Source organism: Eublepharis macularius, chromosome 8 (assembly GCF_028583425.1).
Source record: "Eublepharis macularius isolate TG4126 chromosome 8, MPM_Emac_v1.0, whole genome shotgun sequence".
Lineage (NCBI taxonomy): Eukaryota > Metazoa > Chordata > Lepidosauria > Squamata > Eublepharidae > Eublepharis > Eublepharis macularius.
The window spans coordinates 67340883-67360070 of NC_072797.1; the positions used below are offsets into that span (position 1 = coordinate 67340883).

Genomic DNA, 19188 nt, shown 5'->3' on the forward strand with positions numbered 1-19188 from the left:
AAACTTAATGGCTGATGTTTTGTTCCTTTGGATTTCTGAAGTCAATCATGTTACATAATTTCCAGCCTGATACATTATAGAGTCCACAGCATTGCCTCCCCCTCTTTCTTCATCAGATGGCTGGTGTCTAGTATCAGAAGGCTTTAACCACTGAAAGTGGGCAATAGTGAGTCACTGCAGTGCCTCTTTTGGCCTCTAATTTATAAGCTCAGGGTTTTATAGTCTGGTGTTGGGACTAGAGCAGTTTTACTATGCTGTTATATTTTCATTTTATTGAATATGTTTTGTATAGGTTTTAACAGAGGTGATTGTTGTGAATGGTTTTGAGCTCTTAATTGAAGAGAAGCAGTATAAAAATCAAATAAATAAATAAGCACACAACAAAAGAACTAACAAGTTTTCCAGGAATGAGAAAATGCTTTTTAAAAAATCTTTCCCATGGATGTTTCCTATTCCTTCTGAAGCAAAACACTTAATGAAATATTTATCAGACCAATAGGGTACCATGGCATGATCAAGACAAAATATGTATTGTTGTTCCTCATCTCCTTCAGTGAAGCAGTGGTAAAATAAAGACACAGGAAAATATCCCCCCGCCCTTCCTATGGGTCCTGTTTTAAAATCCTGTGTATTATCATTTACTTTGGGAAGAATACTTCCCACCTCTTCACTTTCATGCGACATCCTGGACATGGTGAACCCAAGTGACAGTGTGGAGATGTGTCCTTTCCTGCAACCAAGCCAATTAAGTGTTCATACATTAGTGCTGTAAGTCGTGGTGGTTGGCCAAAACCACTGGAACAGATATAGGATAGAGTACTTCTCTGCTTGTACTTCCATACTTCTCTGCTTGTTCCCATTCCTCCCATCCAACAAAGCATCCAAGGCCTTTTTCACACTTACGGTTTAAACTGCCATTTATGGACATTTGCTGTGATCGCAATGGCTTTGACATGACATCCCCACATTCCACACTGTCTGAAGCAGTTTTGATTTAGCATCTTGTTTTTCATTTTAGACGGGTTTTGAAGCCTCAGTGCAGTTTTGGGCTTTCGGGGCTTTGCAATTCACATCACACTTTTAACTCTGAGCAGGTGTAGTAATGTTCCAATGTTGAAACCCATCACCAGTATTTGCTGATTGGGCTGTCCTGTGCCCACTAGCGAGGCAATTGGTGCTGGAGTTCTGGGGGAAAACATGTACTTTTTGTGCTTGTTCCATTCTCATTTATTTTTTTAAAGCCAAGCCATGAAAGGGTTAAAATGCTGCTGCTTCATCCCCTCCCAGCAGCTTCCTGTCACTTTGTTTCCAAAGGGCTGTGCGAAACACTTGGGTTTTTTTCTGGGAGGGGGAAAAAAGCAGCCATTTAATTCTTTCCTGACTTTTAAAGCTAGGAGGAATGTACAGTAACGTTACAATGTTACAAAGTTGCAACTTTATAACCCATTCTTACCTTTGAAAAAAAAGAGAGTGTGTGCATACTCCAAGGGAGGAAGGGAAAAGCAGCCATTTAACCCTTTCTTGGCTTTTAAAGCCAACAGGGAATAAGCAGCAAAGTTAGGAATTGTTCCTGGCTTTGGAAAAAAAAAAACAAGAGAGTGCTTGCATACCCGAGAGGGAGGAAGCAAATGGAGAAGGAGCCTTATGACCCTTGCCTCACTTTACTGATAAAAATAGCAGACAAGGAGTTCAGAGAGCTGAGGAGGGTGGGAGTGGTTAATTCCACACAGACCAATCAGCTCCCAAGGAAAAGGAGAGGGGGGAGAAGAGAAGCAGAAGGGGAGTACAGAGTTTGCACTGACATTGATCGGGCCAGATGCAACTTGGCAGCTGCTTCAAAATAAGATCATGGTATGTCTGCAGGGGGAGGAATCAGGAGTACCATGGACAAACATCGGTACTGCATCCCATGACTACCTTGCAAGTGTGAAACTCCTGCAAACATGAGAAGCAGAACAGATACTGAAACGCTTTAAAGTCCCAGAGCGAAAAGGACACAAGAGAGACTGGATGAAAATTTTTGAATAAAAGCAGATAGAAATAACTTTAGTTCTCAGTTTCAATGGCCATCCTTATGTATATTTCAGTTTTTTGCATACTTTAAGGCATATGATCCAACCAAATGAATATGCTAAATATCACCTTTGTTAGGGATTGGGAGAGTAGCAGAAATCATGATATTTTAGATTTTCCAAAGCCTGCCTGAGCTGAGGATCTACCAGTTGCTATTGTCATGGAGTTGAACTCCATTATGTCTCCATTATGTCTTTTATTTCAGCAGTAAACATACTCAGCCATCAGAATTTTCAGAAAGAGCTTTACTTCATTACACATGAGATAAATATATATGACCAATGGCAAAAAATGGTTTGTAATGCTGCAGATTAGAAGCTCCTTTCAATGAAGCAACAACTAAACATTCCAGATATTAGCTAAAGGATATCTGAAAAGCAGCACTATATTTTTAATGAATTCTAATGAATTTAATTTTATTAAAAGAAAAAGCAGTTACTCCACCTTTAATTAAGACATCCTGTACTTGAAACAGAATGTCTTAACTTAGAGAGATAACTTTTTTTAATTTTACAAAACACTTTATTAATTGAATAGATGCTAGTCACAGACATTTTGCTATCATTTCCTGAGCACTCTTTTAATTGAAAACAATACATATATGATTATAGCAGCAAGAATTCAACACTGCCCACAATGGAGGAATGGCTGACAAAGATGATGGAACTGGCAAAGATGGCAAAGCTTACTTCACTATTTAGGAAAAAGGCAATAAGTACGTTTGTTGATGAATGGAAACCCTTCATAGATTATTTACATGAAATAGATAATAATGATTTGATGATACATGGATTTATGGGGTAAGGGATTTTGACATTAGAAAAAAGAGAGCTTTTAACCATTATCTAGAGAAAGTGTAAATTTGACATGATACTAATATTTGTTTTGGAGAAAATCAGAAACCTTTTAGTTTAGATCGTTTGTTTTCCCTGTATTGTTTTTTCCTGTATTATGTATGTTTTGTTATTCTTGTTTGTTGAGTAGTTGTTTTGTGTGTTTTGTTAGTATATGTATAAATGTAGCATTTTTAGGCTTGTTTTTAATGATATAAAATGCTTAATAATAATAATAAAGAAACATGATTCTCTGATCACAACACTGAGGGCCAAGCTACATATGACGAATGACACTTGAACGGCAAGTGGATTGAGTGGAGGGCAAGTGAACAGGGAGAAATACACTTGCTGTTCAAGTGTCATTCGTCATGTGTAGCTTGGCCCTCAGTCATATCTGCACACTATTTTTCTCTTTGGGAATCTCAGGGCAGGGGCAAGGGGCAGCTTTCCTTATTGAGCTAATATGATTATGAAATCACACCATTTTATACTGGTACTACTAGACCAGATACCTTTCTTCAAGCCTCCTACATTGCCAGTGTAGAACTACTTCAGCTCCTTTGCAGTTTACCATCAGAACTATTTTGTTCAATTTCCTTTTTGTTTGTGTCCCCTTAGGTTTCAAAATGCTGGTCTTTGTACTGAAGTAAAATGCGGCAGTTTCCAAGATCTTTTATACATAGTGACCCAAAGGTCATTATATGCCAGAAGAAACATATGAATCAATATAGCTTATATTGACAGATACTCCTCCTTAGCAATGGCTTTGCATTACTGTATAGGCACATCCTTAGCTATCCTGGTCAAACAAACTAACATCAGGAAGTAGCACCTGTCAATGGGTACATACTTGGCACTTTGTTTGGCTGTTATCTGTGGCTCTTTTCAATATGGATGACTTTTGAGCATATGAACTGGTCCCAATAACTCTGAGAATAAGTAAGCATTATTTCATATAATCATTTAATCAATGAATACTAATAGGATTGGGGAAATTATTCAACCTCTTCAGATTTTATCCCAGAACTGGGGCTCAATGAACCAACACATGCCTTGACTGCACAGTCCCTTGGTTTCATTCTTGGTGTATCTAGTTAAAAGGTGCCAGGTTGCAGGTGCTAGAAAAGACTCTTCTCTGCCTGAGAACATGAAGAACCACTTCCAGTCTCTCGCTCTCTCTCTCTCTCCAGTCTCTCTCTCTTCCAGTCTCTCTCTCTCTCTCTCACACACACACACACACAGTCACTTATTTTGATGTGGTTGAAAGTTATTGCTAAAGGTATGGTTTACTTCTTGTTAGGGGACTTGAACCTCTTTTTCCTAAACCTGCAAGGAAAAAGGAAACCTGTTTCTCTACAGTAATAAAAAAAGACTCCATGTACATGTTGAAAGGCAAAGGTTATTTCATATACTCCAGGGTTGAGGCAGTGGTGACATTAAAGATTTCCCTAGGCAATTTCCCACATGTATAACAACAACAACAACATTCGATTTATATACCACCCTTCAGGATGACTTAACACCCACTCAGAGTGGTTTACAAAGTATGTCATTATTATCGCCACAACAACAACACCCTATGAGGTAGGTGGGGCTGAGAGAGCTCTGGAAGAGCTGTGACTGACCCAAGGTCACCCAGCTGGCTTCAAGTGGAGGAGTGGGGAATCAAACCCGGTTCTCCAGATTAGAATCCCACTCTCTTAACCACTGCACCAAACTGGCACCAAACTGGCTCTTTTGATATAGTTTCTACACAAAGGGAACTTGGATGTTTCATAGGGATTCTCCACAACATAGGTAGCATGTTTTGCCTGCACTGTGCCTATTTCAGGAAGGACTTGGCCTGGGAAGAGTCTGAGGCAAAAGCTCTGATTTCAGGGTTACTGCAGAAAAAGGGAAGAGTGCAATATAGAATGTGGTTCCTATCCCTCTTAAACTGAGGCACAGGGCAGGAGGAAAGGGGCACTAATCTTTATTTATTTAGGTCTTAAAATATTTATACCCTGCCTTTCCTCATGACTCAAAGTGCCTTACAGTAATAATTAAACTATTACAAGTTAAAACCAAAATAACATAACAAACCCCAAATACTTCCTCCTCTGCTAAACATGCCTGCTGTTCGTAGCCCATCACAAGCCCTGGCATACAAGCAAACCTTGCAACTTTGATAGTTTCAGAAGATAACCATGTCAGTCTGCAGTAGAATAACAGGATTTGAGTTCAATAGCATTTCCCTAGCCATTATCAATAAACTTAATTTTGATAATAAAGCATTTTCCTTTAATAAGAATAAAGTAATGCTCCGGGGGTTTTAAGATGTATATTTCATTAGGTCCTTCAATGAGACCTGAGTACTACTTCCAATTCCCACCTTGATTAGAGCATTAGAAGTTGAGTCTACACTATTTGCAAGAGAAGAATTCTAGTCAAAGGAGAGGTGGTTTATTTTAATGATGTTAATAGACTTTGATTTTGATTAGAACCGATATTAGCATATTATGATGTAAACTTTTCCTCCTTTTCTGTAAATCTGCATGCTGTCAAAGCATCTGGCTGTCTATTTTTCCTCTGGTTTGGGAACAGTGGAGAAGTATCCTTGTGGAGAAGATTGATTTACTTCCTACTTTTTTTTTTGTTCCTTCAGCAGGACTCAAGGAGCTTCTGTTTCATTCATCAAGTACCAAGCTAATAGGATTTTAAAAGTCCTCCAAATATCTCTGATGCTGCTTTAATTTGATGATAGCACACAATATTAATATTTCAGGCCGACTGAGACAAAAGTTTAGCAAACTGCTCAGCTTCCTCAAATTTGTTCATACCTTTAAACAAATTGTTATACCATATGGATATGAAGTAATTTAAGAGACAAAAACTTCAAAACCTCATATCCATAGGACAGAGCTGATGAGGCCTTGCTGCAGAATATGGAGGGCCCATAAGTAGAATTACACAATGATTTTTCCCATTGCAGCTGCCTAAAAACTCACTGAGTGTATCCAAAGAACTGCGAGTAGCGCTCTGCATGTGGAGTAGCCCCTTTTCTTGAGGATCAGGAAACATTTGGGAATGGCCTGAAGTGGAAACTTCAGAAAGAAAATTGTGGGAACAATGGGCCTTCCTCTTGCACACATGGAAGTGCTTGTGCAGTCAGGCTGGCCTTGCTGTTTAGGGGGTTCCCTGAAGGTCTGGACATCTGCAATGTGAAAAGAAGTAGAGCTCCTTCTACCACCAATGAATTTTGTCACTTCATTCTGCTACATGGTAGATCAGACCTCACTTGACTGCTTGTAAGCAATTTTTAACACCTGTTAATGGGACTAAGTGAGCCATTCTGGGGCCTAAGAGCTGGAGCTACCTGACCAAACTTAAAAAAAAAAAATTAATAACTAATCAATGAGGAATTGGGTAGCCAATTTTTAGTTGAAGCCTAGAGTTCTTTGGGAATTACAACTGTTAATACATGCTACAGATATTGGTACCCATGTAGTAAATGGCCGCTTCAGAGATAGATTACTCTATGGCATCACACTGCTACTGAGCTCCCTCCCCTCCCTAAATTCTGCTTTTTCCAGGCACTTCCCTCCCCCAAAAAACTCCAAGAATTTTCCAGGCTAGAATTGGTAACCTTAGTATCCACAGCCAAAGAGCCAGTTCAAAAATTTAGTTTCTGAATTTTTTTATGCTTGCAAATGTACCACCAATTTCACTGGTGGCGGGGGTGATGGGGTGGTACTGGAAGAAGCATCAATATAGCCTTATCTTGTCTGAATGCTCTGTAGACTAACAATGTCCAATAACAGCAGGATTTGAGTCCAGTGTCACCTTAGAGACCAACAAGATTTTCAGAGTGTAAGCCTTCAAGAGTCAGAACACCCTTCTTCAGACACAAGTAGGAATTGAGATCCCTGAGTCTTTATATCCCATTCAAAATGGTGGGGTGTTACAAAAGATGGCATCAGAATGTAAAGACACCTGATGCCCACCCTTGTTATATCTCACCCACCTTTGGCTGGGATATAAAGGCTCAGGAATTTCAATTCTTACTTGTGTCAGAAGAAGGGAACTCTCGAAAGTTTACACTCTGAAAAGGTAGTTGGTCTCTACGGCACCCGTGGACTCAAATCCTGCTGTTCTACTGCAGACCAGCATGGCTACTCACCTAAACTATGTCCAATATCATTCACTGTAGAATTTGCCATCTAGACTTTATTATCCTCATAGCTCTTTTGTCTAGAATGCATACTAGCATTTCACTTTCAGTTCTAGCATGGAATGCTGATCACTCCTTTTTCTACACACTATACAAAGAATAGGCTAAAACAAATGTGATTCACCAGTATAAGCCATTATCCCAGGGAATAGCCTTCCAACCACTAACTTTGAAATTCATAAGAGAGCATTCACATGCTTAAAGACTTGTGAATTGAAGATGAACATGAACTTCAAGGCTTTGCTAGACCAAAGCCAACACTTGATTTAATATGGTTTTATAGTGTTTAAAACCTAAACAAAAGATTCCTCAGACTTCCTCTCACTGAACTGTCCTATGTCCTCCAAATTTTCTGCAGCTACTGTGCTTAAAAATACTGAGTCAGCTGATTCCCCAATGACTATTAGAAGGCAGTAAGGGATTGTAGGAGAATCAAAAAACTGAAATGCAATTCAGACAAGATAAGGAAGCGATTGCCATGGTTACCTCCTATAGTTGGTTCACATAAGTTTGTATTTTTGACCATAAATTGCTTCAGGAAACTTATCATCTATCTGAGAGTACACTACCAGTGTAGGTTTGGTATGGTGTGGTACTGCCATAATTTTTCCAGAGAATAGTAGTAATTCCAGAGAATAATTACTATTTACTTTCTTTTAAGCACAGAAGAAACACATTCACCGCACAGTACAAGAAACGTAACCATGCAACCCTAAATAGAGTTCACTTCAGTGGGCTTAGAAGGATGTAATTCTGCTTAGAAATTGGATTGCACTGAAAAATCTGTATTTAGTAATTCAAAGAACATGGTTCTAATCTTATTAGGAACTTGACTTATTCCTGAATCTTACCAAGGCTTAAAGGGCTACCTTTAAGAGCTTGGCAAGGAATGTTGTGCTGATCTTTTCACACCTGTCATTCTAGAGCTCTATATGTTTATTTCCCGTATCCATGCAAAAATCATTGTTCTTAGACCCTTCTGATTACTTCTTTACCTTTAAGATTTTTATTCAGTTTTTTTTTCTTGACGGTCAATGATGTTACAACTGTGTTCCAACCATCCACGTACCCTCACCATATAAAACTGGAAAGTATGAAGAGAAACCTGAAGACAAAGGACAGCAACCAAAGTACAAAAAGAAGAGGAAAAGAAAGAAGAAAATTCAATGATCTTGATCTATAAATTATGAAATTTCAGACAAAGTCCCAATCTACTTTTATCCTCCAGTTATAAATTAATGTACGCAACTTTTTCTTTTCTGGCTAGATCAATAAAGTCTTTTAGCCATGTATCTGTAGTTTGTGGAATTATTGAATTCCAATTCTGAAGTACTACAAATCTCTGGACAAGACTTGAAATAATAATATATAATTCAATCAAAACAAATAGTTTGTTCTAACTATGTATATTCAATTAGATTTTGCTGTCCTCTAATACTGTTTTCTGTTAGCATCTTCCTCTAACCACTCATAAACCATGGCAATGTGTTGTTCAGTATTACATATGTTTAAATCATAACAACCATTAAATCCCTGCTTTATTTGTATATTTTCAATGTCCTTCCTCTATAGGTGCCTTTTGTTTCTGATGTGGAAGGTCATTTGATGCAACAGATACATCATGAGTGAAATTATCTGACAAATAAATACAGCCTATACCTCAATATCCATAAAATCATCAGCTGATACTACATCCAGTAAGGCTTTAAGTAATCAACCTGCATTAGGAGATCAGCTCCACACTGAGATTTGAATTTCTTCTGTCATTTATACTACCTTTGACCAATCTTAGTGGGATTATTGCCTGTGGCCTTTCCTTAATAGAAATAGACTACACTTATCTGTCCATATCCATATGCTAGCTAATTTATTTGTTCACCTTGAATTGCATTTTATCACATTTCATTAATGCTGTTGAAATTCAGGAATATTTTCTTTGGTCTTCCTTATGTGATTCTTTTTTAGCATTTAGCTATGGGCCTGAACATTCTGTACCTCAAAACTCCATTACATTTAAGCAGAAAACTCAAAATCTTCTACCACAGTATATTTTACAAATGGTGTTGTATATTCATTGTAGAATGTAGACATTTTGGGAGAAATAGTGGAAAGTGTGGCAGAAATGCTGCTAATACAGAAAACTGCCCACTGGATTTAGGTAGAGCAAATCTTGGATGGAATACATTAGTATCAGGACAACAGGTAGGGACAGACTGCTTTTGAAATGTGCCATTTGTAATCACAGGCCTTTTGTGCCAGAATTCTGCCCCAGCTGCCAAGTTCTGCAAAAAATGAATTGCCAGCATAGAGGCTCCATATTAGAAGTTAATCCTCTTAGCAAGTGATCTGTGATTTGCCAAGTGCTCCTTCAGGGACCAGAGCTGGACCTTTTGAGTCAATTGATGTAATTCAGCTCTGCAGGCAGCCTCAGGAGATTCTCTTCTTAAGTGCTAAGAATTTTGCTTCCTATGCACTGCAAGCTCATGACAAATGTGACAAAGGACTAAGAACCAGTAGTTCAACGAGTATTAGTGTTGTCTCCAATGTATGTACGTTGGATGTGCAGAAAAGGACTTCAAACCAGTCTATTAACAGTGGTACTGTGCTCTTTGCCATTTTGCAGAATAGTATACATTGCACAAGATATTTTACTCTGGAGCAAACAAAATTACACAAACTCAATTGCAGCTAACAATTCAGCTGGGAAAACTTCTGTTAATACTAGCAACTAGTGGTGGGCACAGACAGCAAAACAGGCCTAAATTTGACATAGTCCAGCCCAGTTCGTAGTTCACAAACATACAGTTCATAGGACTCACATTTTTCATAAACTTTGGCCCATTTGGACTAGTCTGTTGGTCCATGGTCTGTGAGTCCAGACATCCTGGTGCCAATCTATCAATTCCCTAGGTAATGAAATGGACTGTCAGGGGTTGAGCACCCCAAGCACCCCAGACTTGCCCCAGCCCCCCTACCTAAAAGCTTATGGGACACCAGCAGCAGCCGCAGGAAGCCCCTGGGAGGGGGTGCAGCTCCAGCCAGCAGAAAGGGAAGGGAAAAGGAAGCCAGAGGGAGAGACGAGCCAGGGACACACCACCCAGCCCCATCGCAAATGGCAACAGGCACCCACACCTGTCCAGAGTGCCAACAAGGGGGTAGAGGTACTGGAAGCCCCTACTCAAGCCCTAGGGGAGAAAGAGGCAACCCAGCCACAGGAAGGTGGAGCAGCTCCCAAGCCCCAGAGGATCAGAAGAAGCAGGTGGAAGCCAGCCAGCCCCACCCTCCAGTGGGAGACTAAGGGCCCTGACAGGGGAAGTAAGGACAGCCAGGAGGGGACCAGGGCAAAGGGAGAAAGTACAAGAAATAGGGGCAGCCAGCCCTCAGCCAGCCAGACAGCTACCTTACCAGCAGGACAGAAGAAGCAGCACAGGGCCATGCCCCAAGCTGCAAACAGGGAGGAATGGAGTAATAGAGACCAGCTGAGGCTGCTGGAAACTCAGAACCAAGGAAGCTTGGCAGCCAGCCAAGAAAGCACAGCTGTAGCTGTCCAATGCAGCCAAACTAGCTACCCCAGGTGCAACTGCTTGAGGCAGCCCAGGCCAATGCTGGAAGGCAAAAGAAGGATGTGGCCTGGCAGGCAGAGCCTGAGATGAGGGGCAGGATATAAGTGCTGTCCACCCACAGGGTGTGGTGGGTTGTGTAGGAGTGATGGAGGAGTGTAAGGAAAGTTGACAAAGGAGAAGATAGAGGAAGGTAAGAGTGGTGATGGGGTCAGGTTGAGCAGGCCAGCAAGTGGACTGAGAGGGAGCCAGGGTAAGGTATACTTTCCCTCCTTCCACAGAGCAGGGTCCTGCAGTGTCCCTGACACCCCCTGAAGTCGGAGCCAGGCACACTAGTGCCCCGCCCAGCAGTGTCTGTGGTGAGCCCTAACATGGACATCTGCAGACCTTCTGCAGCTCTTGAAACACACCAATCCTAGCCCTCAGAACCTGGATTGGCAGCTCTGGCTGCCAACCAGAGAGCTCCCATTCTTCTCTATGCAAACAAGGAGCAAGAATTAATTCTGTAGGCAACATCTGGGAAGGTGTCTGTGTGGTGAGCGAGGGGGCTCTTCCCTTTTATCTGTTTGATTTTGCTTCATTGCAACTTTTTGGTGCTGCAAGCCAATACAAGTCAATTTGCAACTCCTAGTATCTACTGGAAGTTTCCTGGGGGCAGCCACTTTAGGGGTCTGTAACTCAGATTTCCAAAATGCAATCTTGGCCAAACTTGGAGAGTGGCTGGAGGAGAGGCTGCTGATGCCTCACTGCAAGTTTGGCATCACTGAGTGTGAAGGGGGTGGTCCTAGGGTGCCCAGAAGTGACAGACCACAGATCAACAAACTGGTCTGTGAACGGGGCGGGTCTGTGAAAATTTCATGGTCCATGGTCTGTGAAACACAACAGACCATGGTCCAATGGTCTGTGGGGTTTTTCTGTTCCATGCCCACCTCTACTAGCAACATTTCACCATGTTAATAATTTCATAAACCTTCGTGTCATCAGGTGCTCTGTAGCTATTCTGTAAACTCTTGATACCAGTATTAGTAACTTCTTAATCTGAGTTCTGATTGTCTGGTAATAAATTATTTCCACACAGTGAGGGAGTAAGGGTATATGAATAAAGAAAAACAGAAACATTATATTATGAGAGAATGGTTCACAGAAAATCATATTTTTTTTGTTATGCAGTATCTGTGGGTTAAGGTTTAAATGGGTAGCTATGCAACCAGGTCAGGAGTCCACATTTTAGAATCTTGGGTGGAAGAACAAGCAGAAGAGACAGATAAGAATTGACAGTTGAGGAAATGACAACTGGGGACATGACAGAGGTATTGAAGATAAATTTATTATGAAGTTTAAGGAATTAGTCAGAGAGAGGTTTTGCATTAAAAGATAGTACTGGACAGAAACAACTAAAATTAGGAAATGTTAGTATATCAAGATATAATACAATTAATCTAAACAGCTGAGAAGTATATATGAAGAAGCCTGTAAATTAACATACTCAATTTGTTGCTAAAGTAGTCTACTAGTAATGAAAGTTTGAACACTTTGTGTTTTTCTTCATCATGAATTGTTTCTGTTGAAAGAAAATGTTTAAAATTATCAAGTCAATCTCCCACACCTATTTCCAATGTACCACAGAAATAATGCAGAAAGTGATTTTCCTTAAAATCTTCCTAACAAGGTTAAGGTAAATGAATATGCATACTCACAGGTGCAGTTTAAATATAGTTCTGAGTGGTGCCAGCAGAAAAGAATGTAGAAATAAGTAGTAGGGTAGGAGTCTGTGAAATGCCCTATTTGGAGCAAATGCCAAAGCAAACAGGCAGTAGAAAAGTAAGGGGCTGCCTACCTGCACTGCTACATATGATGGAAGGAGAAATGGGATAAAGCCATTTTGCAACAATGGTGCCACAATATGTCTGTACATCATTCCTGCCCATCTAGCTAAAGTGGAGTATAGTGGTACAGATCCCAAAAGATGGATTACACCCCCCACCCCATCTTTCTACCCAAGATGTGTTCTCAGACTTTTTCAATTATGCTGGAGCCAATATTTTAGAAGAACTGCGTCCTTATTTTATCCACTGGCATGGAATATCTCCCCTCCTCCTCCCACCCTGCCTGATTATTTTTAAACAATTGATTTGATTGCTGTCTTTATTGATGATTTAAGATTGAATGCTGCTGGGATTTTTGTGAGTTTTATTACCAGTTTTACAGTTACCTGCTTCTCTTGTTTAGTTATAGGAACCACTGTGATAAGATGGTGGAATATATCTGAGTTGAATAAGAATGGCAACTAAGCTGCCTAGTAGACATGGGCACGAACCAAAAAAATTAATGGACTCGCGGTTTGGTGCCAACGATGATCCCGAGGTCGCGAACCGCAACAAACATTTTCCGTTACCGAACTGGTTCGTGGTTCGTGGGTCACGGAATGGCCCCTGTGGCACTTACAGAGCCCATATTCCCAAGGAGTCTTTTGTAGGCTCTCCTACAACCATCACCCAAGTTTGGACAAGATTACAAAAGGGATCTTGGAGTTATACCCTCTCCAGTCCAAAGCCCCCAGGAAACTCCCACAAAAATCCAAGCTGAATTATACTCTGTCTCTCTCCCCAAAGGCTAGCAAGTGGCAAGCAAGAGCTCTGTCCCACTCCACTGCTTGCTGAAAGTGAAACCCAGCCTGGGAGCCCATGGCTATTTATAAGCACAGGTCCCATTGAACAATGCAGGAGGTCTGTGTTTGGCCGTCAGAACTGCCTATCACGGTTTGCAGGGATGAGATTGGAGTGCCCATGGCTACAGGACACCCCCTTCCCCCTCCCTCCCCTGGGTGTCTTCTCCCAACTTGTAACCGCTTTGCAGCTCCATGGTTGGAAGGAAGCCCTGCTGATCAAGGTAAGCTGGGCTTCCATTCGGGTTTCCAGGGCGACAGAAGGAGCACAGACAGAGTTTAGGCATTCCCCCGGCTCCGTTGCCAGGGGAATTGATTGCTGGCGCCTGACTGTCTGGCTTCCCAAACCACGGCCGAACGCGCCGAACCAGGTGTCTCCCAAATGCCGGTTCGTTTGCCATGGACAATCACGAACCACCGGATCGTGATCGCACGATCGCCAATTTCGTGGGTTTTTGAAGTTCGTAATGCAGTTCATGCCCATCTCTACTGCCTAGTAGCGAACATATAAAGAAACTAGTTTATGTCTTGCACAGGTGTAACTATCTAGAAGGCTCATCCCCTGCAATAGTACAAGGAGTTTAAACAGGGTATCGGTGCCTACAAGAACTTCCATGGATTCCAAGAGGGTGGAACAGAAGCATAGTGTGGGAAGGACGCGAGAGTGCTGGTGTGCATCTTATTTTACACTGCTATAATCAGTGTCATAATTATTGGGTTTTAGTTAAGGCATGTTAAATAAACTGCACGCAGAAAGCTCTCATCAAAGTTAGAGAACCGTTAACTATTTATCTAAAGAAATATATTTACATAAGTTTCATGGAGAGAAAGAACTGATCTAACTAGCTAGGATGGCTTTAGATTGAAAGTAGGCCATCTCTCTTAGGAGGAGACACTATGCTGCCTCTCCTGGTGCATGCAGGGAAGAAGAAAGAGAGGAGGGGGAGAGAAGGGAAGGAAGTTCCCCTGGCAGGGAGGAGATTGATATCAGCCTATCTATCTAACTGACTCCATGGTTGTTGCCTTCCTTTTTCTCTGCTGGCTGTCCAAAAGGCCTGAGCAAGAGACATCACCAGTCCCTTCTTCTAACACCCCTTCTTGATTGATCTTGGCTCAGTGTACCAGGCCCATCTTCATTCGGAGAACTTCAAAACGTTCTCTCTGGAGAGGTTCAGTTAAAACATCAGCAATCATTTTGTTGCTAGGACAATAGATTAATTTAATAGTCCCATCTTTGTACAGATGCTTAACTATATGGTACTCCAGGTCAATGTGCTTCGAAAATGTACTGACATCTTTGGTTTGTGACATACGAATGCATGTTTCATTATCCTCATATATGATGACAGGTGTAGGTTTATTTAGGCCTAAGTCTTCAGTTGTTTTGAGTAGCCACTGAATTTCTCTGCATCCTAATGCTGCTGAAACATATTCAGCTTCTTCAGTAAATCCAGCAGTGATGGTCTGTTTCTTACTTGCCCAGCTTATGGCTCCACCACCATAGAAGATTTATGTTGCCGCTTGTGGACTTCCTGTCAGATTTGTCCCCGGCGTGATCTGCATCCACGTAAAGTGTCAATTTAGGCATGCTGTCTGCTGGTAGCCTGAGTTTAAGGCTTGCAGTTTGCTTTAAATATCTTACTAAAGTCATTAGGGCTTTCCAGTCTTTCTTTGTGGGTTTGGTAAACTTTCTGCATGATACTCCTACTGCTGAACTGATGTCTGGTCGTGTCAGGGTTGAAATGTCTAAGATCTTACCCAAGATTTCACGATATCTGTTCTCTTTGGGTAGCTCTTCAGATGCTTCATTTTGTTTGATATATTTAGGCTCCATTGGTATGTATTTGGGAGCACTGTCTTCCAATTTCAGATCTTTCAATAAATCTCTGATCTTTTGTTCTTGGCTGAGAAGGAAGCTTCCATTAGCTTCTCTCTGTATTTGAATGCATAAATAATTAGTCACGTTCCCAAGCTATTTGATTGTGACTTCATCAACATAAACTGGAATGTAAGTCCACTTTTCATTTTTACATCATGTGTATAGGCATGGGTCATACTCACGTCTTTGGAAGCCTGCCTTTAGAAGGATGTCTTTTAGTTTGTTGTTCCAGCATTTTGCACTTTGTTTTACGCTGTATTTCTGAAGCTTGCATACAAGATCTTCCTTGCCTTTTTCTATGAAACCTGGTGGTTGCTTCATGTAGTCTTCTTCTGTTAATTCACTGTGTAAGAAAGCAGTCTCAACATCTAGGTGCTCTGCTTGCATCCTCTTCATGCTGCAATACTGTTCTTATCATAGTGTGTTTCATGACAGGTGCAAATGTCTCGTCGTAATCCTCACCAAACCTTTGTGTGTAGCCTTGGGCAATAAGTCTGTCTTTGTAACATTGGGTTTTACCTTCATTGTCTCATTTCAGTTTAAAAATCCACTTGCTCACCACAACTTTCTTATTTCTAGGGAGTTCAGTGAGTGTCCACGTGTTACTCTTGTGCATGGCATTTAAATCTGTTCTTGCAGCTTGCTTCCATTCCTGTGCTTGAGCAGGTGGCAAGCTTGAGATGTCTGTCCAGGATCTGGGCTCCAGTTCTTCCTCAGCCCTAACCATCTGGTTTAATTTTAGGGCTGGGATACCTTTCTTGGAGCCTTCTGACCGTCCCAGCATCTCCTGTGTGGCCTTTTCAGGTTCCCTCTGCTCTTCAGGTACTGTTTGTACATTTGGTAGAATGTCTTCACTTTCCCCCTCTGGTTCAGGCACTGCTTGTTGGGCAGCATCATCTGTCAGGATTACATCTGGATTACCTGATTCCCTCTCTTCTCTTGTGTCTTGGACGTAAGGAATGGCAGGACATTGGAGCTGCGTCTTGGCTTCGTCTGGAGTGACCCCCTCTGAACCGAGAGGTTCTGCGTTTTCTTCGAAATTAACTGATCTGCTTACTATCACTTCCTTGGTCTGAAGATTCAGGATTTTGTAATCCTTGCAGCTAGCACCGTAACCTATGAATATGCCAGCCACTGCTCTATCATCTAGCTTGTGCCTATTTTCTTTTGGAACGTGCATAAGCTCTGCATCCAAAAACTCAACTGATGGCTTGTAGCCAAACCAAAGTTGGTACGGTGTAATTAGTAAGAGCAGCCTTGCCCCAAAAGGGGTGTGGTAGGTGTGAACTTTTAATCATGCATCTCACCGCATCCAGTAGATAGCGATTCTTCCTTTCAGCGATACCATTTTGTTCTGGACATCTGGGGACGGTTCTTTGGTGAACGATGCCTTGGTCTCTCAGGAACTGTTGGAGCTCATTGGACATGTATTCGCCTCCGTTGTCTGAGCGTAGGACTTCTGGCTTTCTTGCAAATCTGTTGGACACCATCGCTATGTATTCTTTGATCCTGCAAAACACTTGAGACTTTTCCTTTAAGAGATAGCAAACACTATACCTGCTAAAATCATCTATAAAATTCAGAATGTATCTGTTTCCTCCCACTGTGGTTGGGAGTGGTCCACATAAGTCTGTGTGAACCAGCTGGATTGGGGCATTTGTCTTCTCCTGGCTTCCCTTTGGGAAAGGCTGCTGCACTGCCTTGCATTCTAAACAAGAAACACAGCTTTGGTTAATTTTGCAATCATTAACACACATCTCTCACAAGCCCCTTTGTATGCATTTCCTTTATAGTTTCTAAGTTCCTGTGACAAAATCTTAGATGCCAAAGGGTGGTACATTCTTTATGGTTGCAGGTTGTAGTGAAATTTACTTGCTCTTCTCTATTTTTACAATCAGAGGACTCTTGCTGCAACATATTAGTAAAGTCTTTCTCTTCAACATCTTCCTCTGTCTGATTATTCTTGATAGTTGTTCATGTAAAAATTATTTTGGACAGTATCTGATATTTTGTCCAGTATATGAAGTCCACTTTTGGTACTGCCTGAGAGATACACCTTTCCATTCTTTGCAAGTACAGTGTTCTCTTTATCAAAGTGTCCCTCCAGGTTATGTTGTTCAGATTGGCTTTATAGAAAGCACATTGCTTTGGAATTCAGCAGCATACAAAACATGTTGTATTTCTAGCTGTTCTTTGGAAGTGTCTCGTGGAAGAGGAATGCTGATAGTTCCACATCTGATGGCAAGGATTTCATGTGAGTCAGCCAGTTTTAACTTGATGAGCTGTTCTAAGTCCTTTAATTCTTTGAAGAACTATTTACAGTGAAAGACTGGTACAGATGCTCCACTGTCTAATACTATGGTATTTGTATTTGTAAGGCTGGTGCTGACTGAATTCAGACTAAACTTCTTTTGCCGATCTGTCTTGCATTTAAAATTACTTGCTTTCATGTTAGAAGATGGAGGGGAAGCTCCCATTGCTCTGGGGGAAGAGCAGTTGATTTGCTTATGGCCTATACCCCCTGCAATTGTAACATGTTGTCTTGCCTTTGGAGCGTAAATGAGTTTTGCCCTGTCTCATACTGGGTTGCTGTGAACCTTTGTTTGCTTAAGGATCCTCTGTTTCTGGCCAATGTAGTCCCCTTAGGATGCTTGCCAATTTGATAGTTTGAGAAATGTCTTTCTCCAGGGCTGGAGGTGGCAACTTGCATTTTTGCTCTTAGGGCGACTTTATGAACAAACTGGTCGGGCAATTCTTGTAAATTTGAGTTTAAAGTTTTACATCTTGCAATTTCCTTTTCAATTTGTATGACTGCTTCTAGAAAATTTAATTTTCCCTTTATTTCAAGTTGGGAGATTACTGGCAGAAACATGTGGTCTAGAGATTTAAACAAAGCTGCAACCTTGGCAGAGTCATCTTTTTCTTCCCCTGCTTCGGCATACTGAAAAAACAGGTCTTGTAGTTTTCTCGTGTGACTTCTAAAGCATTATCTGTCTGAATATCTTAATGCTTGCAATTGATCTTGAAAAAGTGACCTGGTTGCCCAATTATCTGTCACATGCTCTTTAAGTATAAGGTCATACATCTGCTTAGCTGTTTCACAGTCCTGAATCAATTCTAGATAATTGGTAGAGACAGAACTTACAATGACTGCTTGTGGTACATCGTCTTCCTGGTTCCACTTCACTCTCTCATTGCCCTCGGCGGTGGGCCTTCTGTGAGGTGTTTCTCCAGGTGCTTTTTCTTGAGATTAAACTTCAGCCTTACTTTCCATTCAGCAAAGTTATCATCCTTAAGAACAAAGACGTGTGTCTTGATCCTTTATAGTAGCAGCCATTATGCCTTATACTTTCTTTTTCTCTCTCCACAGTTTTGAGGTTCTACTTGGTTAATTAAACTCAAGTAGTATGTTCTGATAATTAACTTGGTGAGGCTGGGCCCATAACCATTATTGGGTTTTAGTTAAGGCACATTAACTAAACAAATTGCATGCAGAAAGCTCTCATTCAAGTTAGAAAACCAATAACTGTTTATTTATCTAAAGAAATATATTTACATAAGTTTAGTGGAGAGAAAGAACTAGTAACTGATCTAACTAGCTAGGATGCCTTTAGATTGAAAGTAGGCCGTCTCTCTCAGGAGGAGACACCATGCTGCCTCTCCTGGTGCTTGCAGGGAAGAAGAGAGAGAGGAGGGGGAGAGAAGGAAGTTCCCCTGGCAGGGAGGAGACTGATAGCAGCCTATCTATGTAAGTGACTGTATGGTTGTTGCCTTCCTTCTTCTCTGCTGGCAGTCCTAAAGGCCTGAGCAAGAGACATCACCAGTCCCTTCTTCCAACACTAATTTTCACTAAGAGTGCCATCCTTCAAGTGGTGGCTGGAGTTCTCTCAGAATTACAGCTGATGTCCAGACTACATATATTAATTCTCTTGAAGGAAATAGCATCTTCAAAGAGCAGATGCTAT

General features: G+C 41.2%; 1 long non-coding RNA gene across 2 annotated transcripts in view; it reads right to left on the reverse strand.

Annotated features, from left to right (window-relative positions):
• LOC129334971 (uncharacterized) overlaps nucleotides 1-19188 on the reverse strand; it is a 91168-nt gene that overhangs the window by 61439 nt on the left and 10541 nt on the right. Inside the window, exon 3 of one of the 2 annotated variants that reach the window (XR_008597550.1) lies at nucleotides 8115-8224. The exons of the other annotated variant lie outside the window; for it this stretch is intronic. This is a non-coding gene — a long non-coding RNA (uncharacterized LOC129334971). The remainder of the gene's footprint in view (nucleotides 1-8114; nucleotides 8225-19188) is intronic. 2 annotated transcript variants of the gene reach the window in all.